General features: G+C 38.8%; 1 pseudogene; it reads left to right on the top strand.

The window, feature by feature from the left end:
• Positions 1-23723: 23723 nt before the first annotated feature.
• LOC102491005 (ADP/ATP translocase 2 pseudogene) lies at positions 23724-24645 on the top strand (annotated as a pseudogene).
• The last annotated feature ends 1440 nt before the right edge of the window (positions 24646-26085 follow it).

Here is a 26085-nt window from a genome sequence, read left to right as displayed (position 1 = left end):
TCTTTCTCTATACTTTTCCTTTCTCCCCCTGCCCTGTTCTGCGCTGTCTTCAGCATCCATAACTATTTCACTGCTTTTATGCCCTCCAATATTTCAGGGAGCTCCTTTTTCACCACATCCCTGCCAATACTTATCACTTTTCACCACGTCCCTGCCAATATTTATCACTTTTTGTATTTTTAATCTTTGCCATTCTGACAGGGGTTAGGTGGTATCTCACTGTGGTTTTAAATCTGCATCTCTCATATGATGAAAGATGTTGAGCACTTCCTCATATGCTTTTTGGCTGTTTGTATGTTTTCCTTAGAGAGATTTTTGTTCAGCTCATTTTTCCACCCTTTTTTTTTGGGTTTATTTTTTTTTTTTTTTTTTTTTTTTTTTTTTTTTTTTTTTTTTTTTTTTTTTGTAAACCATTTGAGTTCCCTGTGTATTCTGGTTATCAATCCCTTGTCTGAGGCACATTTTTACAAAAATATTCTCTCATTCTGAGGGGTGTCAATGCATACTAATTACTGTGTCCTTTGCTGTGCAGAAACTTCTTAGTCTGATATAGTCCCACTTGTCTATTTTACGGATTATTGTCTGTGCTTAGGGAGTCTTTTTTTTTTTTTTTTTTTTTGAGAGGGTTTTTTGCTATAGGGCGCGTGCGCTCTCCAGAAAGACAGAGAGAGACAGAGAGACAGAAAGCCTGAAATCACCTCCTGGGGGGATGGTCATGCTGCAATCCCTTCTCCTCCATTCTCCTCTTGGGATCTTGGGCACGCATACACGCGCACCCGGCGTGAGTTTAAGCCAACGGCTCCAGGTCTCGAACTGTAGTCGACTACGTGGGAGTCTAGCGCCACAGCCATTACGCTAACTGCTGGTCCCGGGAGAGTCTTATTTAAGAAGTCTTTGGCTATCCCAATGTCTCCCAGAGTTTCTCCAGTATTTTCCACCAGTAGTTTTATAGTTTGAAGTCATAGGTTCAGATCCTTGATCCATTTTGAGTTGACTCGTTAATGGTGAAAGACAGGAATTCAGTTTCATCTTTCTGTGGTGGATACCCAGTTTTTCCAGTACCATTTGCTAAAAAGATATTCCTTTTCCCAATGGATTGACTGGTATCTTTTGTCAAAAATCAGTTGGCAGTAAGCTTTGGGGTTTATTTCTGGTGTCTCTATTCTATTCCATTTGTCTACCTGTCTGTATTTGTGCCAATACCATGATGTTTTGATTATCACAGCTTTATAGTATATTTTGGGGTGAGGGAGTGATATGCCACCCGCTCCACTTTTCTTGTGCAGGATTGATTTGGCAATACGAGGTCTTTCACGATTCCAGACAAATTCTATGATTGTCTTTTCTAGATCTACAAAGAATGTCTCTGGTATATTTATTGGAATTGTGCTAAATACATAGATTAATTTGGGTAGATTTGCCATTTTGATTATGTTAATTCTTCCAATCCAGGAACATGGGATGTCCTTGCACTTTTTTACATCCTTTTCTATATGTTTTTAAAGATTTTCATACTTTTCTTTGTAAAGGTCTCTGACTTCCTTAGTTAGGTTTATCACTCAGTATCTTATACATTTTGTGGTTATGATAAAAGAGATTCCTTTCTTCCACTCTACTTTGTTCAACTTGTTGCTTATATATAGAAATGCTATAGATTTTTTTTTTTTGGAGAGATTTTCACTGTAGGGCGCGTGCACTCGCCAGACAGACAGAGAGAGACATAGAGACAGAAAGTGAGAAATCACCCCCCAGGGGGGATGGTCATGCCGCAGTCCCTTCTCCTTCATTCTCCTCTCAGGATCTTGGGCACGCACGCACACGCGCCCAGCGTGAGTTTTAAGCCACCGGGTCTGAGACACGAACCGCGGTCGACTACGTGGGAGTCCAGTGACATAGCCATTACGCTAACTGCTGGTTCCCAGAAATGCTATAGATTTTTGAAGGCTGATTTTGTATCCTGCAACTTTACTGTACTCATTTACTACTTTGAGAAATTTTTTCATGGAAACATTTGAGTCTTCTAATTATACCATGATGTCATCTGAAAGTAGAAATATTTTCAACTCTTCTTTGCCTATTTGAATACCTTTTATATTGTTCTCTTTTCTGATTGCATTGGCCAAGACTTCCAGCACTATATTAAAAAGTAGTGGAGAAAGTAGGCTTTTCTAGTACCAGTTTTTAGTGGAAAAGCTTTTAGCTTCTCCCCATTCAGTATAATGTTAGCTATAGGTTTTTCATAGATGACTTTTATTACATTGAGGAATGACCCTTCTATACAAATCTTACTAAGAGTCTTAATCATGAAAGGATGTTTTATTTTATCAAATGCTTTCTCTGTATCAATTTAAATGATCATATGGTTTTTATCTTTCTGTTAATATGGAGTAAAATATTTATGGTCTTGCATATGTTGAACCACCCTTGCATCCCTGGGATAAAACCTACTTGGTTGTGATGAATAATCTTTGTTATATGTTGTTGGATATGATTTGCAAGTATCTTGTTGAGAGTTTTTGTATCTATGTTCATCAGCGATATTGGTCTGTAGTTTTTCTATTTTGTCATGTCTTTATCTGTTTTGGGAATGAAGGTAAGGGATGCTTCATAAAATGAATTTGGAAGGTTTCCTTCCTTTTGGATCTTTAGAAATAGTTTGAGTAGGAGAGGGGTTAACTCTAAAAGTTTTGCAGAATTCACAAGTGAAGCCATCCAGACCTGGGCTTTTCTTTGTTCGAACGTTTTTTATTACTGAATCAGTCTCATGGCATAAAATGAGTCTATTCAGATTTTCTATCCTCCTGATTCAATCTTGGTAGATTATATGCATCCAGGAATTTGTCCATCTTCTCTATATTTTCTTGTTTGTTGGCATATAGTCAATCATAGTATCCCCTAATGATGATTTGTATTTCTATTGTGTCTGTTGTAATGTTGCCTGTTTCATCATGTATTTGATTTATCTGATTTCTTTTTCTGTATCAGTCTAGCTAATGGTGTGTTGATCTTGTTAACCTTTTCAAAGAACCAGCTTTTGCTATCAGTTACTTTTTTGTATAGTTCATTTATTTTCTATTCCATTTATTTCTGCTTTAATCTTTATTATTTCTTTTCACCTGGCATTTTTGCTGTTGTTGTTTTTACAATTCCCTGAGGTAAGATGTTAGGTTGTCTATTTGCGACCTTTCCATCTTTTTCTTATATGTGCTAATTGCTACGAATTTCTCTTTTATGACTGCTTTTGCCATGTCCCATAGATTATGGAATCTCGTGTACTCATTATCATTTGTTTCCATAATTTTTTTATTTCTGATTTAATTTATTCAGTAATTAAGAAATCATTCAGGAGTAGGTTGTTTAGTTTCCATGTGTTTGTATATTTTCAAGGATGTTTCTTGAAATTAATATCAAGTTTAATTTCATTGTGGTCAGAGAAGATGCTGGATATAGTCTCTATGCTTTTGAATATGTAAATGCTTGATTTGTGTCCAATCACATGGTCAGTCTTTGAAAAGGTTCCATGCCAGGGAGACAATAATGTATATGTTGTGGACTTAAGGTGGAAAGTTCTATAGATATCAGTCAAACCCATTCAGTTTATAGTATCATTTAGGTCCTGTATCTCTCTATTTTTTGTCTACCAGATCTGTCTAAAAGAGATAATAGGGTGTTGAGATCCCCAACAATTACAGTGTTGCACCCTATATCTCCTTTCTTCAATTTCACATATTTAGGTGTTCCTGAACTGGGCACATAGATATTTATAAGTGTTATGTCTTCCTGATGAATGAACCCATTTACTATTATATAATGCTCTTCTTTGTCTCTTCTTACAGTCTTTGTATTGAAGCTTATTTTGTCTGAAATCAGTATCACAACTCCAGTCTTTTTCTGATTTCCATTTGTACGTAATATCTTTTTCCAGCCCTTCACTTTTAGTCTATGTATGTCTTTACCCATAAGGTGTGTTTCTTGTAGGCAACAGATAGAGGGTTTCTTTTTTCTAATCCATTCAGCCAGTCTGTGTCTCTTAACTGGAGAATTTAATCCATTAACATTCAGTGTTATTATCAGTATTTCCAAGCCTGTTCCTATCATTAAGTAAGCCATTTTCTTGGTTGTTTTTTGTTCTAATAATTATAACTTTCAGTCAGACTTTTTAGCTTTCCTGGCATAACACTCCCTTCAGATCCTTTTTTTTTTTTTTATTTGTAAAGCCAGGCCACTTTAATGTTTTTGTACAATTTAATAAATAATCTTTTGATGACTGTAGATATGTAAGACCGGCTACATTCAGAAACATCAGTCATGATGGTTTTCCAGATTGGTGTATCATCTTTAAAAATTACAAGGAGTAGAACCAGCAGTTAGCATAATGGCTGTCACTGGACTCCCATTTAGTCCACCGCAGTTCGAGTCCTGGACCCGGTAGCTTCAACTCACACCGGGTGCATGTGTGTGCATGCCCAAGATCCTGAGAGGAGAATGGAGGAGAAGAAATTGCAGCGTGGCCATCCCCTCTGGATAGTGATTTCTCCATTTCTGTCTCTCTCTGTCTTTCTGGCAAATACATACGCCCTCTAGCAAAAATGTCTCCCCACCCTCCCCCCCAAAAAAAAGAAAAAAGAAGAATCTCTCATCTCTACTATGTACAACTTTGGATGTTATGACCAGAGGTGGACATGAATGAGCTGGGCCTTGTGACACAAGGAAGCAAGGTTATCTGAGGGAAATATGCCCAAGTTACCAACAATCATGAAAATGATGGATGTATACATGCTGTCTTACTGGTTTGATAGAGTTACATACAAGTAACTAATTGTAATATTTTTTTGAGAGGTTTTTGCTATAGGCGCATGCACTCGCCAGAAAGACAGAGAGAGACAGAGAGACAGAAAGCCAGAAATCATCCCCCAAGGGGTATGGCCATGCAACAATCCCTTGGGCACTCACACATGTGTGCCCGGTGTGAGTTTAAGCCACCAGGTCCAAGACCAGAACTGTGGTCAGCTGCATGGAAATCCAGTGATATAGCCATTACGCCAACTGCCGGTCCTGAGGGATTCTTCTTTACAGCAAGTATTGGCAGGTGAAAGGTGGTTTTCAGTTCAGGATGTGTTATGTGGGCTTTCTTGAAATGTAAGCCCATTGGCCTAATGAATCTTTCATATTTAGGTGGTTTTCTAGTAAAGCCATCTCCAACAAAGCAGACTTTTGTAACCATCTTCTACCATGCCTCTTCTTTCTCTTTCCTGTTCAAATAACTTTTAATACTTCTGTGTCTCCCTGGGCTCGAACTTTGGGTAGAGGCACCTCCCATTTTCCTGCTTTTTCTTTCCATTTTTGTTTAATCATATTGAAAAATACTTTAGCTTGAGACTGTCCTTCTCTGTCCAACAGATAGGTAGGTACTGCTCTTTATGGAGTCTTTTCATCATTCTTTTGTTTGGTGTTCCTCTTTTCATGCATCTTGATAGTCTTTTTCATTTGTATTTTCTCAGCATTTCACTGTTTATGATAGAGCTTACACTTCAGACCAACTATCTTTTTTTTTTTCTTTGAATATTCATGAGCCTCTGGACTTTCCTTCTTTCTCTTTTTCTCATGGTAATCCAAACGGTATTCATAGCATTTACGATGTAATTCAATATATTCGTTTTGTGACATGGTGATGACTGCAGAGTCGCCAGGAGCAGCCTCCTGGATGCCAAGAAGTCAATTTTCAGCCCTTCAGAACCTTCTGAAGAGCTGGTCTGGAGTTGGTAAATTCTTTTTGGCTTTGTTTAGCCAAGAATGTTTTTATCTTTTTTTTCCATATGAAGGATAATCTTGTCAGGTATAGTATTCTTGATTGAAATTGTTTTTCATTTAACGCTTTGACTGTACTTTCCCATTCTTTCCTTACCTGCATTGTTTCCAATAAGAGATCCGATGTTAGCCTGATAGGATGACCTTTGTAAGTAACTTGATGTTTCCCTCTTGCCAATTTTAATATCTTGTCTTTGTGATTTTGGCTAATCTGGCTATGATGTGCCTTGAAGAATATCTTCTTGGGTTGATTCTGTTTGGGGTCCTATGTATTTCTTGGGTCTGGACAATTGACTGCCTCTCTAGGTTTGGAAAGTTTTCTTCCAGGATTTCATGAAATAAATTATAAGAGCCCTTATTATTTTCTTCCTATCTAGGATACCAATTATCCAAATATTGGGGCACTTGATGGTATTTAGTATTTCATGTATATTACCCTCATTTTTCTTGGTGGTTGTTTCAATCTTTTTGATACTTTCTTCGAGGTTAGAGATTTTGTCTTCTACATTTGAGATTCAATCTTCTGCATGATCTAATCTACTTTTAATACCTTCAAGGGAGGTTTTCATTTTCTGTGTCACATTCTTCATCCCTAACAATTCCATTTGATTCTTTTTTAAGATGTCTGTTTCTTCTTTCAAATTGTGAAAGATGTTTCTCGTTTCCTAGAGCTCATTGGCTCTTTTCTCTTGTATCTCAATTAGTTTGGTCACTACAAAAATTTTGAATTGCTTATCAGACATGTCCATGACTTCCATTATGTTGTCTGTGGGTGATGTGGAATTGATGTTTTTTTCTTTGGAGGGAGAGACATTTTGTTGGTTGCTCATGTTTCTTGTGCCTCTGCTATTGTTCCTAGTCATCTGGTGATCTATATGTTTCTTCCTAAATTATTCAAGGTATCTCTGAGTGTTCACAGGTGTATAGGAGTGGAAAATTGGTGATCTCTCTTCTGCTCTGCCTCCCTGTTGTTCACCAGTACCCTGCATTGTTATCACTGGTCCTGGGTAAGCCAAAGTCCTCCCTGTTTCTAAAGAACAGGTGTGCCTCTGACTGAGCTGCTGAGCTTCACCTCAGGAGCAAAAAAAAAGATCATGCAGTGCACTATCCAAAACACTGAAGTCCTGAGAATCCAAAGGCAAGTGGGGATATGGATGAGCCCCGGCCCCGGCCATTAAGACCTGCAACCACAGGCAGCCTGGCATCTGTCAAGGCTGCTAGCTTGAAATGATCTCTGGATGGTGCAGAAAGTGGCGCAAGTTCATCTTAAAGTCCCAAGACACAAACCTGAAGTCCAAAGGCAAGTGGCGGTGAGAATGAGCCATGGATCCCGGCTGTTAGGGCTGCGGCCACAGGCAGCCTGGCCTCCGGCAAGGCCGCTAGTTTCCATGATTTTCAATATACTTAAAATTTCTGGGGAACCAGCAGTTAGCATAATGGCTATTTCGCTGGACTCCCACATAGTCGACCGCGGTTCGCGTCCCAGACCCAGTGGCTTAAAACTCACACCGGGCGCGTGTGCGCGCATGCCCAAGATCCCGAGAGGAGAATGGAGGAGAAGGGATTGTGGCGTGACCATCCCCCCGGTGGGTGATTTTATATATACTTAAAATTTCCAATAGACTTAAAATTTCAACTACTGTTGTCCTGAGTCAGTCACTTGAAAAAACATGGATTCAAGTCATCCCCCTTTGTGTCTTAAATAATTTGACATCTTTAAATGTAAATTTTCTATCTTGCACTAAAAGCAAATCTGGTGAGCCACACTACATTAGACAGATATCAAGAGAAAGTAATACATGGGAAAATACCTCATGAATGTTCACTTTCTATACATATTTATTGGATTAAGGAAAATAATACTATGAGTGCACTAGCTCTCAGATTTAGACTTGCAGAGTCAGAACTTCCTAGAGATGGACTTAAAATAATTAAACAGGAAATTTTGATAAAGCTGAGTGAACTGCAGCTGGGCACAGCTTTACATAATATCCTCTTTATGAAGTCTCATGGGAAATTTTTCTTTTAGAATTTAGAGCAAGAAAAAAAAAATGGTCTCCTCTAAGGTTTGCTTCCTTTTTCTTTTTGAAAGTTTGTTTCTTTCCTCTCTGAACAAAATATATATGTACACACATGCACACACACATACACACACACACACACACACACACACATATACATACATATTAGAGAGAGACCCATAACAGGGTCTTCATCCCCACCCAGATGAGTTTCATCCCCAGCTTCGGCCAGTCCAGATCATGACTGTGAGTGTTCAGGCAGGCCTCTGGATACAAACCAGGAACCTTCCTATATGGAAAGCCTCACAGAGCACCGTGTGTTATTGCTGTGCCACTGTCAGCCCTGTTTCCTCTTTTATGATCATATTATTTATGTGACTTAGTCTGTTTCTTTTTTATCTCCCATCTACCCAGAAATTTGCAATGAAAACTGATGGCTCAATTTATCCTTATGTTGAATTTATTTGCATTCTTTTATCCCTGTTTCTGATTCTTTTTTCATATACCTATATTTTTCCTTTTGTTGTGGCTTCTTTATTTCCTCAAATATGTATGTCAGTTGATTTTGTTATAAATTCCTTCGTATTTTTGAAATGCAGAAACATAAAAATTTTAAAGAAAAGGTTAAAAGTTCTTCATAATTTTTTTAGGTCTTAAGTCCTCTGCCAGTAGTAATTGTTTCTCTCTGTCTTGTGTTTCTAAGGACACACCTCCTTGGCTCCTGGACAATCCAAATGCAGCCAAATCCTGATTTTCCGGTTCTTCTGCTTCCCAAGTCCTCCAGGACAGAAGCTGCAATGTATCATAGTTCCCAGAGAGCTCTCAGGATTCAGGCCTTGGCTTCAACAGGACAACTCATTTTGAACACCCTGACTTTGCATTTTTGATGCTAGGAAGTTAGAATAAGTACTTGGGGTCACCCACATCAGTTCACAGAGATTTTTATTGGAGGTTGTCTTTTTTTCCTGGGCATGATTCAATTTCTTAATTAGGCCAAAAAGCCCCTTATAGTATTATCTATCTATAGATAGGCAGGTAGATAGATGATACATAGATAGACAGACATAGATAGGTAGATACTTGGGATAACTAAAGAATTGCTCAAAATAAGAAAACTAATGCCCAGATAAAATAACAAGTTCCAGGTCACAAAGCCAATATTTTTTTGGGGGGGGGAGGTTTTCGCTATAGGGTGCGTGCACTCGCCAGACAGACAGAGAGAGAGACAGAGAAACAGAAAGCGAGAAATCACCCCCCAGGGGGAATGGTCACACTGCAATCCCTCCTCCTCCATTCTCCTCTCAGGATCTTGGGCATGCACGCACACGCGCCCGGCATGAGTTTTAAGCCACCGGGTCCAGGACACGAACCATGGTCGACTACATGGGAGTCCAGTGACATAGCCATTACACTAACTGCTGGTTCCCCAGAAAGAGAATTTTGAACTTGATTCTAAAATATAAGCTCTTAACTACTGAAAATGTGTGAAGTTTCAGGTTTTAACTTTTTTGGAAAATCTGAAATATGTGAGTCTACTCTCCTGTATTGAAACTGACTTTTATTTCTATTAACGAGGTTATTTCTGTTCTACCCAGTCATTATTATTCTCATAGAATAGCAAGTGTTAGGGGTGGGAGACTCCTTGGAAAGGACAATAAAACCCTTTCGGGTGACCACCTTACTATACAAAGGTGGTTCTTAAGCAACAGTGGTTCTTGCCCATTTACTGGAGTAAAACCTAACTCAGCTGAGCCAGAGAAATTTCTCCAGAATTATTTAACATGGACAGTAAGATGAGACTGAAGTCATCAAGGAAGATGACAATTGAGACAGTACTCTAGTCTTAAAAGTTTTATGTGCTTTTTCTACTGGGTTCTCAAGAGCTGTCCTGTGTATTATCCTTCCAACAGTCTTTGATTCTAAAAGCAAATCCAGTGTATTTTCAATAAATCTTTCATTGTATGTCTTCTCGTTTTTATTTAACCAAAATAAACTTACATATAAAATACACACACACATACCCCTTTAATAATATAGATAGATAAACCAAGAGTGAATACTTGTTAAATATGGAGAAATGCATGTTACTTTCTACAGTAAGTTTGGACAACCCACCTTTGGCACATAGCACATTTTTCACAATCAAATTACCTAGGATGCCCATTACATTTAGCATCTGACACACAGACTATGTCTGCCCACAATATGGAACCCCAGAATTCTTTTTCAAATTTTCAGCCACTGATTTGCTCTTGGATCATCCATTTTCATAATTACATTAATGAAGGCACTACCCATGAATGAGAAATACATCCTGCCAGAGCTTCTCTGCCCTTTTACTCACAGACCTACTATACGCTTTGAAATTACCCTTTCATGATCATGACAAAGTTAAACAAGGCTAAGCAGTAGCTGTCCAGCATCCCCAGTGATCTGTAGGGTTAAAGATTTCCCAGGGGATTTACAAAGCAAATCCTCTTTCTGCCCTTGGGGGAGGTTTTCGCTATAGGGTGCGTGCACTCGCCAGACAGACAGAGAGAGAGACAGAGAAACAGAAAGCGAGAAATCACCCCCCAGGGGGAATGGTCACACTGCAATCCCTCCTCCTCCATTCTCCTCTCAGGATCTTGGGCATGCACGCACACGCGCCCGGCATGAGTTTTAAGCCACCGGGTCCAGGACACGAACCATGGTCGACTACATGGGAGTCCAGTGACATAGCCATTACACTAACTGCTGGTTCCCCAGAAAGAGAATTTTGAACTTGATTCTAAAATATAAGCTCTTAACTACTGAAAATGTGTGAAGTTTCAGGTTTTAACTTTTTTGGAAAATCTGAAATATGTGAGTCTACTCTCCTGTATTGAAACTGACTTTTATTTCTATTAACGAGGTTATTTCTGTTCTACCCAGTCATTATTATTCTCATAGAATAGCAAGTGTTAGGGGTGGGAGACTCCTTGGAAAGGACAATAAAACCCTTTCGGGTGACCACCTTACTATACAAAGGTGGTTCTTAAGCAACAGTGGTTCTTGCCCATTTACTGGAGTAAAACCTAACTCAGCTGAGCCAGAGAAATTTCTCCAGAATTATTTAACATGGACAGTAAGATGAGACTGAAGTCATCAAGGAAGATGACAATTGAGACAGTACTCTAGTCTTAAAAGTTTTATGTGCTTTTTCTACTGGGTTCTCAAGAGCTGTCCTGTGTATTATCCTTCCAACAGTCTTTGATTCTAAAAGCAAATCCAGTGTATTTTCAATAAATCTTTCATTGTATGTCTTCTCGTTTTTATTTAACCAAAATAAACTTACATATAAAATACACACACACATACCCCTTTAATAATATAGATAGATAAACCAAGAGTGAATACTTGTTAAATATGGAGAAATGCATGTTACTTTCTACAGTAAGTTTGGACAACCCACCTTTGGCACATAGCACATTTTTCACAATCAAATTACCTAGGATGCCCATTACATTTAGCATCTGACACACAGACTATGTCTGCCCACAATATGGAACCCCAGAATTCTTTTTCAAATTTTCAGCCACTGATTTGCTCTTGGATCATCCATTTTCATAATTACATTAATGAAGGCACTACCCATGAATGAGAAATACATCCTGCCAGAGCTTCTCTGCCCTTTTACTCACAGACCTACTATACGCTTTGAAATTACCCTTTCATGATCATGACAAAGTTAAACAAGGCTAAGCAGTAGCTGTCCAGCATCCCCAGTGATCTGTAGGGTTAAAGATTTCCCAGGGGATTTACAAAGCAAATCCTCTTTCTGCCCTTCATTGCTTGCTTTCCCTCCCATACAATAATACCTGTGCCTGAAGCCAGCGGCTATACCTATTTTTAACAATCAAGATTCTCTTTCATCTGTATACTGTTTTTTTTTAATGACTTTTTCACACTATCATTCCACTGATTGACACTGTTTAATCACAGTGTGATTAAAGTATGTGCATGCTACTTTCTACGATAAGTTTGGAAGTATCATCTACTACAATAGTTAGGCATTATCATCTTTAATGACACAGATAAACTGAGGCTCAGGGAGGCTAATTGGCATCATGCCTAATATACCAAAACTGGGAAAGGCTGAGTGGAAATGCCAACCAACTTTCTCAAATTTCCAACACAGAGTCCCCTAGTGACTCCCAGAGAACACAGTTCACATTAACACTCTTCTGTCCCTAATCCCAAAGATCTACCAGGAATGAAGTACTTGAGGGAATTTACATCCTGCTCTTTATACAAATGCTAAACAGAAAAGGTATTTCTATTTAAGTAAGAATTCAAATTATATAGATTTCTTCTGCCATTTCTCATTTTGTCCTGAGCAAAACGATATTCTCTCATTTCTTTTTAATGGTGGCAAGGACTGTACCTCAGCTGTTCAAGTCCATCTCTTCTACTACTCATCCCCCTCATTCCCGACACACCAACCACATTGGGATCTTTGCTAGTGTTTAAACCCTCCAAGTATGGTCTTTCCATGGAGCCTGAACTCGTTCCTCCTGTGTCTAAAATACGCTTTCTCAAAGATAGCCTCATGGCTTCCTTCATCACTTCTTTCAGTCTTTTTTCAAACGTCACCTTCTCATTGAGGACTTTGTTGATCACTATACTTAAATTAGAGACAGTTTTTAATCTTGAGTCAATTTAGATAACTTTTGTAGTAAGGGTTATAATTTAATGTACAGTATTGCAAATGGTGAGTTTTGATTATTGAAGATTCCTTATAAATATAATTAGTAAACAAATAAAGTGCTTCTAATAAAATTACATCATCTAGGAACCAGCAGATGTCATAATGTTTATGTCGCTAGACTCCCATGTAGTGGACCACGGTTTGAGTCCCAGACCCAGTGACTTAAAACATTCCAGGCAGGAGTGCCTGCAGGCCCAGGATCCCAAGAGGAGAATGTAGGAGAAGGGATTGTGGGATGGCCATCCCCCATGGAGATGAGTTCTCACTTTCTATCTCTTTGTCTTTCTGGCCAGTACAGGAGACCTCGAGTGCCCTATACCAAAAATTTCTAAAAAAAGAAAAGAAGAGAAAAAAAGAAAAGAAAAGAAAAGAACAGTATTACATCATCTAGCTCAATATTTCCTTCTCTTGGCTGCTTTATAACATTCATCTTTTAACACAGTATTAGAACTTGATTTATTTTATTCCTTTTTCTGACTACCCTCATTAAAATGTAAACTCCGTGAGGCTCGTTTGGCTCTTTCATTCCATGTTTTGGTTCTTTTGTTCCATGTTTCTGACACAGTAGTGAGAAATCAGTATCTAGAGGATATCAGCTGTTCAGTACATATTTCTTGCATTCTATATTAAGTAAAAAAGAAATTCAAATCATGAGACTTCTACCTAAGAACAAAGTAGTAAGGGAACAAAGTTCAACTTCCAATGCTTCTTGCCTTGAAGGATTCCACAGCAGAAGATCTGAACACATAATCAACAAACCACATGCAGTATGGTTGCTTAACAAAGCTTCTGATTTGGTAACATAGAACTGAACAAACAGCCACTCCTGCTTCCTAAAAAAATCTGGGAAGAATTCTCAGAGATAATACTATTTGAGCTGCATCTTGAGATGATAAAGGATCTGGAAACACAGAAGGAGAGAGGGCAATTCAACCATAAAGGAATACTTGAACCAAAGCTCAGACAATGGCAATGCTTGGAATTCAAGGATGACCCTATAATTCTTTTTTTTTTTTTTTTTTTTTTGAGAGGTTTTCGCTATAGGGCGTGTGCACTCGCCAGACAGAGACATAGAGACAGAAAGCTAGAAATCACCCCCCGGGGGGATGGTCACGCCGCAATCACTTCTCCTCCATTCTCCTCTAGGGATCTTGGGCATGCACGCACATGCGCCCGCGTGAGTTTTAAGCCACCGTGTCCGGGACGTGAACCACGGTCGAATACATGGGAGTCCAGCGACATAGCCATTACGCTAACTGCTGGTTCCCAACCCTATAATTCTTTAAACCCAACCACCATTACTAAATAAGAGCTATCATTGGGTGCCTCCCATGTTTGAGCCTTTGTAAATGTTACCTCAATTTAATCTTCATACCAAGTATAAGGATATTACCATTCCCCTTTGAAATGATACAAGTGAGAATCCCAAAGTTTAAGAAACCTGCCCAAGATTACCCAGATCACTCATGTTAAACCCTGAACTTGAAAAAAAATCTGTGTGACTCTAAAGCCCTTGGGTTTCAGTTCATTAATTTTTAAGTCTAGGGTTGAATGTCTCTTCATTGCTTTGGTTTTGGTTTTGTTTTTTGAGAGGTGGAGGAACTAATTTCGGTATGTGCTAATTAACAAAATGCATTTTTGGAAGCCAGCAGGTGGCATGGTAGTTGAGGTGCTAAACTCTCACACGGCCAACTGTGGTTCAAGTCCCAGATTTGGTGGCTTGCTTTAACACTTTCTGTCTCTCTCTCTCTCTCTTTCTGTCTCTCTCTAGTGAGCACACATGTCCTATAGCAAATTAAAAATAAATATATAAATAAAATTAAATAAATAATTTCCTTTTTTTTAATTAATTTTAAAAAATTCCTCTGGAGGAGTGGGGGCAGGAGGTGGTTCAGTGGTAAAAACACAATGCTCTGTGATGCTGACCCACATGGGAAGGATCCATGTTTGCATCTGGGACCTTCCTGAGTAGGCTGGGCACATCTGTGCATATGATCCAAGTACAGCTGAGGTGAGGGTGGATCACAGTGTTGAAAGTGTCTGTCTTTCTCTTTCTCATTAATGGAAAAAATAAAAGAATAAACTTGAAAAAAATCATTTTTAAAAATTATTACAATTGCATATGTTCTCTATGTGGGAAGTACAATGAAGGAAATAGGGGAAAAGGTATATATTTAAAAGTTAACAATCTTCTACTCTAACACCATGATCCCCAAACCAGTGCCTAACAGCAGCCTGTACTGATGGTTCTCCCTGTCTTTTCAAACATATGCATTCATGTAGAGGGTGAGTTGGGTGTGCACTCTGCAGTTGCCTTTCTTATTTAGTATCTTATGGTACTTAGTTTAGGTAAATAGATATCTTTGAAGTCTACCCAAAGGAGTCAGCAGGTGATTGATGGTTAAGACACTGGACTCCCACATGGCTGACTACAATACTAGTCCCGGACTTGGCAGCTTGAAAATCACACTGGCATGTGTGCGTGCATGCCCAAAATCCCAGAAAGAGAATGAAAGCGAAGGGGTTGCAGCATGGTCATCCCCCCTAGGGGGCGATTTCTCACTTTCCCTCCCACTGGCTCTCTCTCTCTCTCTCTCTCTCTCTCTCTCTCTCTCCAGTGAGCACATGTGCCCTAAGGTAAAAACCTAAAACAATTTTAGAACATGTAAATCTTCCTAACAGCTCATAATTTAAGATACTATAACTTTCCTCTCAATGGATATTCATATTGTTTTCTATATTTTCAACTCTTCAAAGGAAGATATAATAAACACCTTTATACATATTAACTTGCACAGATTTTGTATTACTTTATAAAAGATTTCCAGGCCAGCCAGTGTCATGGTGGTTAAAGTGGCTGATCCTACATGGCCAACTGCATGATTTGAGTCCTGGACTTAGAAGCTTGAAAAATATGCCAGGTGCCTGAATGCATGTGCCCAAAATCCCAAAAGGAGAAATGGAGGAAAAGGACTGCAGCATGGCCATTCCCCATGGGGAGTGCTTTCTCTCTGTCTCTCTCTCTCTGTCTCTCTCTGGCAAGTACACATAAATTGAATTATTAGAGCAAAGGCATTTTTAAAAATGTTACTAGATTCTGTGAATTAGACTTCAAAATGTCGCAATTCCCTTATTGAACCAAATTGATACTTTGTTGACTAAAATTAAATTAGCCTTATGTCTTATGGCATATGCATAATTTTTGTAACTTTATTGAGGCAGTTGATGTACACTAAATGGCACATATTGAAAGTATGTGTTTGGAGATCTTGCCCTATGCATATACCCACAAAGGCATCACACAATCAAGATGATGAACCCTAGCCATTACCCCGAAAGTTTTCTCTTGCTACTTGTAATTTCTTCACCTTCTGTTCTGTCCTTAGTTTACAACTATTTTGCTTTCCGACACTACAGACTAGCTTACATTTTCTAGAATCATAAGGTTGATTGTAAAGTGCTTATTTGTCCTTTACTCTGTATCCAATCCTCTCTCAGGCACCGAGATAACAATTGGCAGCATCATCTGCTTTGTTGGCTTATGTGAGTCCTGAGCCAGCTGGAGAAGCCAAAGTCCATTACTAATCTTCCTTGAGTTCCAGGTAAAATGAGAGGAGAAACAGGGATAACACTGGCTTTTCATGGTGTCAGCATAATCTATTTACCAACATGAGTGGGAGATGTAGTTACAACTTAACAGCAAGACAATACCAGAAATTCAACTGGTAAATCCAACTGGAAAATGCCAGTTGCCAATTCTGTCTTTAAACAAAGCACCTACTAGAGTATCTAAAAGATACTAAAAAGATCTAAGTATTGTATGTTAGAGCTTGTTCCTCACTCATTTAGTCATATAATACTTACTGAATACTATTATACTCCTTTATGATGCTAGGTACTCAACTCTGCCCTCTTGGAGCTCACAAACAAGTAGGAGAGGAAAATAATAATCAGAGTCATACATAAATACATAATTATGTTTTGAGAAATGTGTTCAGAAGGAAAAGAGCATGATTTTCTTAGAACTTGTAAGAAATATATTTCACCTGAACTGGTGATCAGGGAGGGATTTTCAAGAAAGTTTGATTTGAGATAAAATTTGGGGGAAAAAAGGTTAAGGTAAGGCTGGACTTTGGCGCAGTGGTACAAATGCAACACTCTTCAAAGTTGACCTACATGGGAAGGTTCTGTGTTTGTGACTTCCCTGAGTAATCTAGGCATGCATGTGCCCATTATCAAGGCTGACTGAGGCTAGAGGTGGGTCATCGTGTCAAAACCCTGTTGGAGGTTCTCTTTTTCATGGAAGAAATAAATAAGATAAACTTTAAAAAAGAAAGAAAATGAAGAAGATGCCTTTATAGTCAAGTGAATGGCATTGACAAAAGCCTTGTGCCCGGTGTCCTGTGTCCCAGCAATGAAAGAAGACAAAGAAGCTCAGAAGTAAATTAGAGCAAATGAGAGTCAAGGACAAAAGCAAGTCTTTCAAGACTTTCTAGGTCACGTCAGGATTTCATTCTTAAATCTGAGAGTAATAGGAAGCCATCAAAAGATTTTAAGCATGAGAATGAATATGATCATTGTTGCATTTTGAAAAGATCACGTGAGTGCTGTGCAGACCAGACTGAAGGGTCCAGAGTAAGGCACGAAGCCAGGGCAGAAGCTCTTGCAAGAGGTAAGAGAGACTTGGATGAGGGGAGTGTCTGTGCAGCTGAAGCAATGTGGGAGGATTCGAAACAATAATAGAAGGGAAGGTGACAGACGGTGGCAATGAATGGAAATGATGTGTCAGGGCAAGACAAGGATCAAGAATGACTCTTAGGAGTCTGACTAATGAAAGTGGATGTGTGGTGGGGTCATTCAGGGAGATGGAGAACCCTAGACTCTAGAAACAGTGCCCATGCCCATAACACCCAATACCTGGCTGTACCTCTGTCTACCTGTCCAGGTGCAACTTATATCCCCCTACTCCTGCTCACAGGGTTTCATTCACACAGGTGATCTTTCAGTTCTTTAAAGAAGCCAAGTTTTCTCATCCTCAGGATAGTCAGACATTCAGTAACTTCCTCCCAGAGCACTATTTACTGAGATGGGTTCTTCACAAATCTCAAGTCCAAACGTTAATGACACTTCCATAAAATGACCCAAAATATGGCTGTCTCCATGGCCTGGTGTTTAAGGCAGCCAGATCCTACATGGCTGACTTCAGGGTTAATATCCCAGCCCTGGCAGTTTGAAAATCACATTGGGTGCCTGAGCATGCGTGCCAAAATCCTGACTGGAAGGAGAAATGGAGACGGAATTACCATCTGCATTTGACCATATATGATCATGTCTCTTTGAGAGTACTCTGTCCCTGTCCCTCTCTCTGTGTGTGTCTTTGCTGGCAAGCCTATGTGCCCTCTGGTAAATTTTTTAAAAATAGTAAAGAAAAAAGAAAGAAATGACCTCCTCAAAATAGAGAAACTCTCGTCACTATTAGCATTCTTAGAATTCTAATAATTTATACTCTATTTGCCAAAATTGATTTACAGAGTTTCTGTGGGTTTCTTTACGCTATAAAATCTATGGGGTGGGTGCAAGGGGTATTGATTTACAGAGTTTCTGTGGGTTTCTTTATGCTATAAAATCTATGGGGTGGGTACAGGGGGGACAGAGGCCAGATGCATTTTATTTATCACTATATGCTCAGTATCTAACAATAGTATTGCAACTGATATTCAATTATCATTTGTTAAAAAAATATAGACATAAAACAATAAGTGGCCAATAAACTCTCAGGATTACTATTGCCATTACTTTTACCAAAGTAAGAAACAAGCTCTCTGTGATAAATATGCACAACACTAGAAGCAGAGCAAAGAATGTACTTTTTAAAAGATACTTGAGGGATCAGCAGATAGCATAATGGTTACATTGCTGGAATCCCACATAGATCACTGTATTTGAGTCCTGGATCCAGTGGCTTAAAACACGCCAGGCACATGTGTGTGCATGCCCAAAATCCCAAGAGGAGAAATGATTGCAGTGTGGCCGTCCCCTCTGTGGAATGAGTTCTAGTTTTCTGTCTCTCTGTCTCTCTCACGAGTGCACATGCCTTATAGCAAAAATCTCTCAAATTAATTAATTAAGATACTTGAAATTAAACCAGAGGTAGTAACTAGGCAGAAGAAGTATCAGATAATTGCCATTTAATTATGAGTATCTAGGGGAAAACTTAGTATAACAGAAGATGCCAATATTTCTTATTAGATATCTTGAATATATATACTATTAGGATGGTGGAAAAGCAATTGTGGTTTTACACAGTGAATTTTAAATGATTTTAAGTAGGCTCAAACACAACTTTGTTAATTAAAGTAGGAACCATTACAATCAATACATTTTTGCCCATGAGAAAAAAAGTTTGTTTATTCCTGTAACATAAAAATCAGAGATTCGGGTTTGACAAACTCTTGGAAACCATCTTCTGGATCCTTCTGTTTGTGGAATTTTTATTCCCTACAAAAAGTTGCCAGGACACTTAAAGAAGTGGTAGTCAGTTGACGAGAAGCCATTGAATATGGCAGATCAGGCAAAACACTGTAACCCAGTTCGTTCAACTTCTGAAGTCTTGGTTGTGTGACTCATGGTCAGGCATTGTCATTGAGAACAAGTGGGCCCTTTGTGATGACTAATGCCGCCGCCGGCTGCAGGTGTTGCAGTTCTCAGTGCATCTCATTGATTTGTTGAGCATACTTCTCAGAGGTCATGGTTTCCACAGAATTCAAGAAGCTGCAGTGAATCAGACCCCACCAAACAGTGACCATGCCCTCTTTCTGCTGCAAGTTTGGCTTTGGGAAGTGCTTTCGGTCCAACCACTTAACTGGCCATTGCCAGTTGTCCCTATAAAATCCACTTTTTGTGGCATGTCACAATCCAATTGAGAAATGGTTTGTTGTATAGAATAAGTGAAGGTGACATTTTGAAGTGAGGATCTTTTTTAAAATTCTTGGTCAGCTCATGAGGCACCCACTTAGCAAACTTTTTCACCTTTCCAATTGGCTTCAAATGTCAAATGACCATAGAATGGCCAACACTGAGTTCTTTGGCAATTTTTCATGTTTGGAAGAGGAGCAGCTTCGATGATTTCTCTCACGTGGTTGTTGTTAACTTCCAATGGCCAGCCACTGTGCTTCTTATCTTCAAGGTTCTCATCTTCTTTACAAAACTTGAAACACTCTAGCACTGTACATATGTTAGCAGTTCCTGGGTCACTGTGTTGCTGATATTGTGAGTTGTCGCCAATGCTTTATCATCCATTTTGAACTCAAATAAAATCACACGGGACCAGCAGATGGCATAATGGTTACATCACTGGACTCCCACGTGACCTACTGCAGTTCAAGTCCCAGACCCAGAGGCTTGAAACTCACACTGGGTGCATGTGCACATGTGCTCAAAATCCGAGAGTGGAGGAGAAGGGATTGCAACATGGCCATCCCCCCGGGGGTGATTTCTCACATCCTAGCTCTCTGTCTCTCTCTGTCTCTCCAATGAGGGCATGTACCCTATAGCAAAAATCTCTCTAAATAAAAAAGAAAGAAAAAAAAATTGCTCAACTTTGCTTTTTGTCTAACATCATTCCACAGTCTAAAATAAATATAAAGTTGGGCCAGCTGGTGGTGGGGTGGTTAAGGTGCTAGTCTCCCACATTGCAGACCATGGTTCAAGTCCTGGACCTCTTGGCTTGCTTTCTCACTTTCCCTCTTCCTCTGGTGAGTATACATGCCCAATAGCAAACTTAAAAATAAATAAATACATTTTTAAAATAAAATAAAATAAACAAACAGTAAGTCATTAGTAAAAAAGAAATAAGGGAGAATGTGCATTAAGATGATGTATAACATAACCACATTTAGTTAAATTTCAACTATGCAAAGCCACAATTACTTCTGCACCAACCTAACAAATGTTTGCCTTTCTGTTACTACTATCTATGAGTTCCCCAGCTATTTTTAATATCCCTCAATAGACTCACCTGGTTGCTTTCAAAATAAAAAATATGTAGTAAATAAGTTTCATCTGTTTGTTACCTGTCTTAAACATGAAGGCAAGAAATAATAATGATGAATAAATGGCAACCATTTATCCTACTGCACATAATAGCAAGGGATTTATGGGTAGCTCAGGCAGAACACTCCTTTGCTAGGCATTGTCTTTGGTCATTAAACCCCAGTTTGGGGAATGGGACTTCTCTGACCTCAGTCACCTCAGATACCAAATGTTCTTTATAATGGAAATTTGCCAGTAGATGCCAAAAGTTTTGATATCACATAATTCTTAATCTTGTCCTTCCTTTTCCAAGATTTTTCTGAAGAAATAAAGACAGAAATGAACACATATATATGGATATTTATATAGAGATATTTTCTGTAGCATTTTTTGTAATAAACTATTAATAAAAATTTAAAATTCCCTAGATAATAGTTTTAATAAGAAATGACTCACTCATATGCATGTGTTGGTAAATGTGTACAAAATGTCATGAAAAAAATCACATCAAACTATGAACAGCAGTTTTCTATAATTTGCAGGATTTGGGGATGAAGGGAATGAAAGTCATATATATATGTGACTACAATTGCATATCATTATAGCTATATAACATTACAGTTGTTTGTAACAGATCAATTAAATTATATATAATTATATGTATATGATATACATATTTCTGTATTTTATCTGCACAATTTTTAAACTTTTTATTTGAGATAATTGTAGATTCACACGGGTTTGTAAAAAAATAATAAAGAGAAATCAGGCATGTTTTCTACCAAGTTTCTCCCAATAGTAGCATCTTGCAAAACTATGCTGCAATATCAAAATCAATTGTTGTCATTGATATGAACAAGATAGGAACATGTTGATCACCACAGGATATTTCATTTATTTTCTTAGAGAGATTTTTACTATGGAGCAAGTGCACTCACCGGAGACACAGAGAAAGACAGAGAGATAGAAAGAGAGAAATCACCCTTTCCAGGGTGGACATGCCACAATCCCCTCTCCTCCATTCTCTTCTCAGGCTTTTGGGCACACACGCTCATGCACCAGGCATGAATTTTAAGCCACTGGGTCCAGGACTCAAACTATGATTTCATACATAGCTTTTGTATAGTACACTTACTTTCTTTCCATCTCCTCTTCTTCATTAACCCCTGAAAAATCACAAATCCTTTATCTATTTCATTTCTTTAAAGAATTATTTATTAAATTTTGTTACTGTTTTTAATTTTCTATAGGGCTCATGTGCTCACCAGAGAGAGACAGAGAAAGAGAGAGAGAGAGAAAGTGAGAAAGCAAGCCACCAGGTCCGGGACTCAGATTGCAGTCAGTCATGTGGGAGTCTAATGCCTTACCCACCATGGCACTTGCTGGCCCCCATTCTCCATTTCTATAATTTTATTATTTCGAGAAGTTACATAAATTGAATTATACAATATGCAATTTGGGGGGACTTGCTCCTGTTAATTATTATAATTCTCTGAAGATTCATCTAGGATATTGCACAATATATAAATACGTTGTTCTTTGTTGCCAATTCGTATTCCCTTGTGTAGACATCAACAGTTTGTTTCATCACTCATCCATTGAAGGACAACTGGGTTATTTCCAGTTTGGGGGCACTACAAATAAAACTGCTATGAACATTTGTGTACATGTGTTTGCATAAACATAAGTGTTCAGTTCTCTGGGATAAATGCCCAGGAATACTGATGGATTTTACGGTCGTTGTTTGTCTGGTTTTTAGAAAAACTGTCAAACTATTTTGGAGGAGTGTCTGTACACTTCACTTCCACACCAGCAATGTATAAGTGATCCAGTTTCTCTACACCGTTGATAAGATTTGATGTTGTCACTTTCATAATCATGTTTATTATCAGTTTCTGCCTAGCTTTCCAAATATGGGCTGTCATCAGATTCCTTAACTCAATTACCCTTTAGTATGTAAGAGAACAGATCTATAGTTACAAAAGATTGCCAGATTACCGTGATTAGTTAGAGCTTGGTGACAGAGAACTGTATCTCCTATCTTCTCCATTGTGTGCCTTGATAAAAGCAGAGTCTTCCTTCTCAAATTTGTAAAACATACCCATCTGCAGGAGACAGCAATAGATTGCTTAAGAATATGACTGATAAGAGAGAACGAAGGGGCCAATCCAACAAGATGAAATTTAACAGAAGCAAACCTGTCCATTGAATAAACTGGAGTCAATATTTACTCGCTTAGGTCTGTGTACTGTGTGCTTAAAAATATAGACACATATAAGTTCAGGTCTCTATCTATTTGACTTTATAGTCCAGAAAAGAGACTTCAAATAACTATAAAAGTAAGTATATCAAAAGCTATGGTGATTTAAAATAGTTCTGCCTTTCACTATTGAAGAATTTGAAGTTGGGATGTGATTCTTGTATTTTAGGAAACCACCTTTTATGCTATGTGGTTAATAGAGTGAAAGGGAAGCTTTAAGAATACAGAGGCCATTTGGGAGGTTAACACAGTAGCCCTGTGATTAATGACAAAGTACTGAGAAGAGAAGGGGCAGTAGTGATGATGAAATATGTATATGGGGCCAGCAGGCGATGTTGAGATTAAGGCAGGTGGATCCCATATGGCTAACTGTGTGGTTTGCATCCTGGACCCAGCGGCTTGTGTGTGCATGTCCAAATACCAAGAGGATAATGGAGGAGAAGGGAATTACAGGTTGGTTATGCCCTCAGGGGTGCTTTCCCACTTCCCTCTATCTCTCTCTCTCCCTGTTTCTGACAAGTGCAAACACCCTATAGCAAACAGACCAACTAACAAAAAGAAAGAAATATGTATATGATAGATGTGGAAAAGATTTATGAAAAGAATTTGTCTACCAAGCAGAAGGGAAGGCTAAAATAAAAAGAGTACTTAGTTTCCAAGTTTCTGTGTGAGGTAACCATGAAAATGGTTGGACTATCAACTGAATTAGGATATTAAAATATAAGAGCATGGTTTGAAAGAAAAATAATAAGTTCAGGTTCAAGTCTGTTGAATTAAATATTTTTTAAAAGGAAATATCTTGCCCGGAACCCCGGAGTCTCGATTCCCAGCCCAGTCCTGTCCTACAGTCGCCTGCCTCCTCTTTCCTTTCAACATGACAGATGCTACTGTGTCCTTCACCAAGGACTTCCTGGCAGGTGGAGTGGCCGTGGCCATCTGCAAGACTGCGGTAGTGCCCATTGAGTGGTTCAAGCTGCTTGTGCAAGTGCAGCACGCCAGCAAGTGGATCACCACAGATAAGCAATACGAAGGCATTATAGAATGTGTGGTTCATATCCCCAAGGAGCAGGAAGTCCTGTCCTTCTGGCGTGGTAACCTGGCCAATGTCATCAGATACTTTCCCACGCAGGCTCTCAACTTTGCCTTCAAAGATAAATACAAGCAGATCTTCCTGGGTGGTGTGGACAAGAGGACCCAGTTTTGGTGCTACTTTGCAGGAAACCTGGCATCCGGTGGTGCTACTGGGGCCACATCTTTGTGCTTTGTGTACCCTCTTGATTTTGCCCATACCCATCTAGCAGCTGATGTGGGTAAAGCTGGGCTGAAAGGGAATTCAAAGGCCTCGGCGACTGTCTGGTTAAGATCTACAAATCTTATGGGATTAGGGGCCTGTACCAAGGCTTTAACATGTCCGTGCAGGGTATCATCATCTACCAAGCTGCTTACTTTGTTATCTATGACACTGCAAAGGGAATGCTTCCAGATCCCAAGAATACTCATATCTTCATTAGCTGGATGATTGCACAGTCTGTCACCGCCATTGCCAGATTGACTTCCTATTCGTTTGACACCGTTTGTCGTCGCATGATGATGCAGTCGGGGCACAAGGGAAGTGATATCATGTACACAGGCACACTTGACTGCTGGAGGAAGATTGCTCGAGACGAAGGGGGCAAAGCTTTTTTCAAGGATGCATGGTCCAATGTTCTCAGGGATGGGTGGTGATTTCATGCTTGTCTTGTATGATGAAATCAAGAAGTTCACCTAAGTTATTTCCTAGGTTTTTTCTCCTGTGAACAGGCATGCTGTATAACGTATCTTGAGCATTTCTGACAACCCCTTGGCTGTCTATCAGTGGCAACTATTTACTGGTTGAAAACGGGAAGCAATAATATTCATCTGACCAGTCTTCTCTTAAAAATTATTTCCATGATGATGGGACTCAATTATATTTTTTATTTCAGTCACTCCTGATAAATAATAAATTTGAAGGAATAAATATATCTAAAATACAAAAAAAGGAAATATCTTGGAGGCATCTTATGAATAACTTAATCTCTTCTCCTTAAAAATGAGATCTATATGTGGTGAATGAGATCTTCCAATATAGCTTATAGATAATGGGAAAAGATAAAAGGAATTATGTTTAGACTCTTTGAAGGCATCATCATTCAGGGAAGTCAAAATAATAAAGGACTTTTAAAGAAACTGAACAGAGGAGAGGCAAGGGAGCAGGCCTCAGAAGACCTCCTCATGGCTACGGAGCACTAGTGATTTCAGGGGAAATAGGAGAAATGAAGATTTTCTACTGATAATTCAGTCTCCAGCTCACAAACTTGCATGGAGAGAAAAGGGAGCAGGCCTCTGAAGACACTTCATGGCTACTGAGCACTAGTGATTTCAGGGAAAGCCTCCAGCCCACAAACTCACGTGGTAGGAAGACTTTCAAGCCTCCTGTCTCTGTGTCTGTCTTCGTTTCTCTCTATCTCTGTCTCTGTCTTCTCTCATTTCTTTGTAATTTTTCCTTTTTAAATTTTTTAAAGTTAAGCAGTTTCATGGATTTCAGCCGCTCCTTTTCCTTTATCTTGTTAATAATCTCCTCTCCCCCTCCCAACCCAGAAGAGGCAAGGGAGCAGGCCTCAGAAGACCCCTTCATGGCTACTGAGAACTGGTGACTAACTTTTGCTTTAAAAAAAAAAAAAATTACATTTTTTTTAGCTTTTGGTTTTTTTTAGTTTTTTTCTTCTCCTTTTCTCTGTTTCTTGGTTGTTTTTGTTGCTATTGTTTCTCTCTGTTTCCTTTTCTGCACGCTCCTGGATGCTCAGATTGAACTTCAAGTTTGAGAAGAAACACACTTTCCATCAGATGACTAGAAATCACTGCAGGACCACAAGAAATATGGGAAAGCAAGACAATACTTCTCCAAGGGAAAAGAATAACTCCTCTTCATCCATAGACAGTTAAGAAAATGTCTGATAAAGATTTTAGAACATTCAAATGGCAAAGCTAATAGAGATGGAAGAGAGGAGAGACAATGAACTGCAGAAGAGAAAGGAAAAAGGAGCTGACGAGTTCTGGGAAGTGAGGAAATTCTTGCAAGATCTAAAAGAGCAATTACACACTTTACAGAAAAATCAAATGGAATTGTTAGAGATGAAGACTATAATACAGGAAGTCAAAATCTCTCTTGAAAGTATTAAAAGCAGACTAGATCATACAGAAAATAGAATCTCAGA

This window comes from Tupaia chinensis, unplaced genomic scaffold, assembly GCF_000334495.1.
Source record: "Tupaia chinensis unplaced genomic scaffold, TupChi_1.0 Scaffold000228_1, whole genome shotgun sequence".
Taxonomy (NCBI): Eukaryota; Metazoa; Chordata; class Mammalia; order Scandentia; family Tupaiidae; genus Tupaia; species Tupaia belangeri.
Note: the sequence above shows the minus strand (reverse complement) of the source record. Positions and strands in the feature narration are given on the sequence as shown.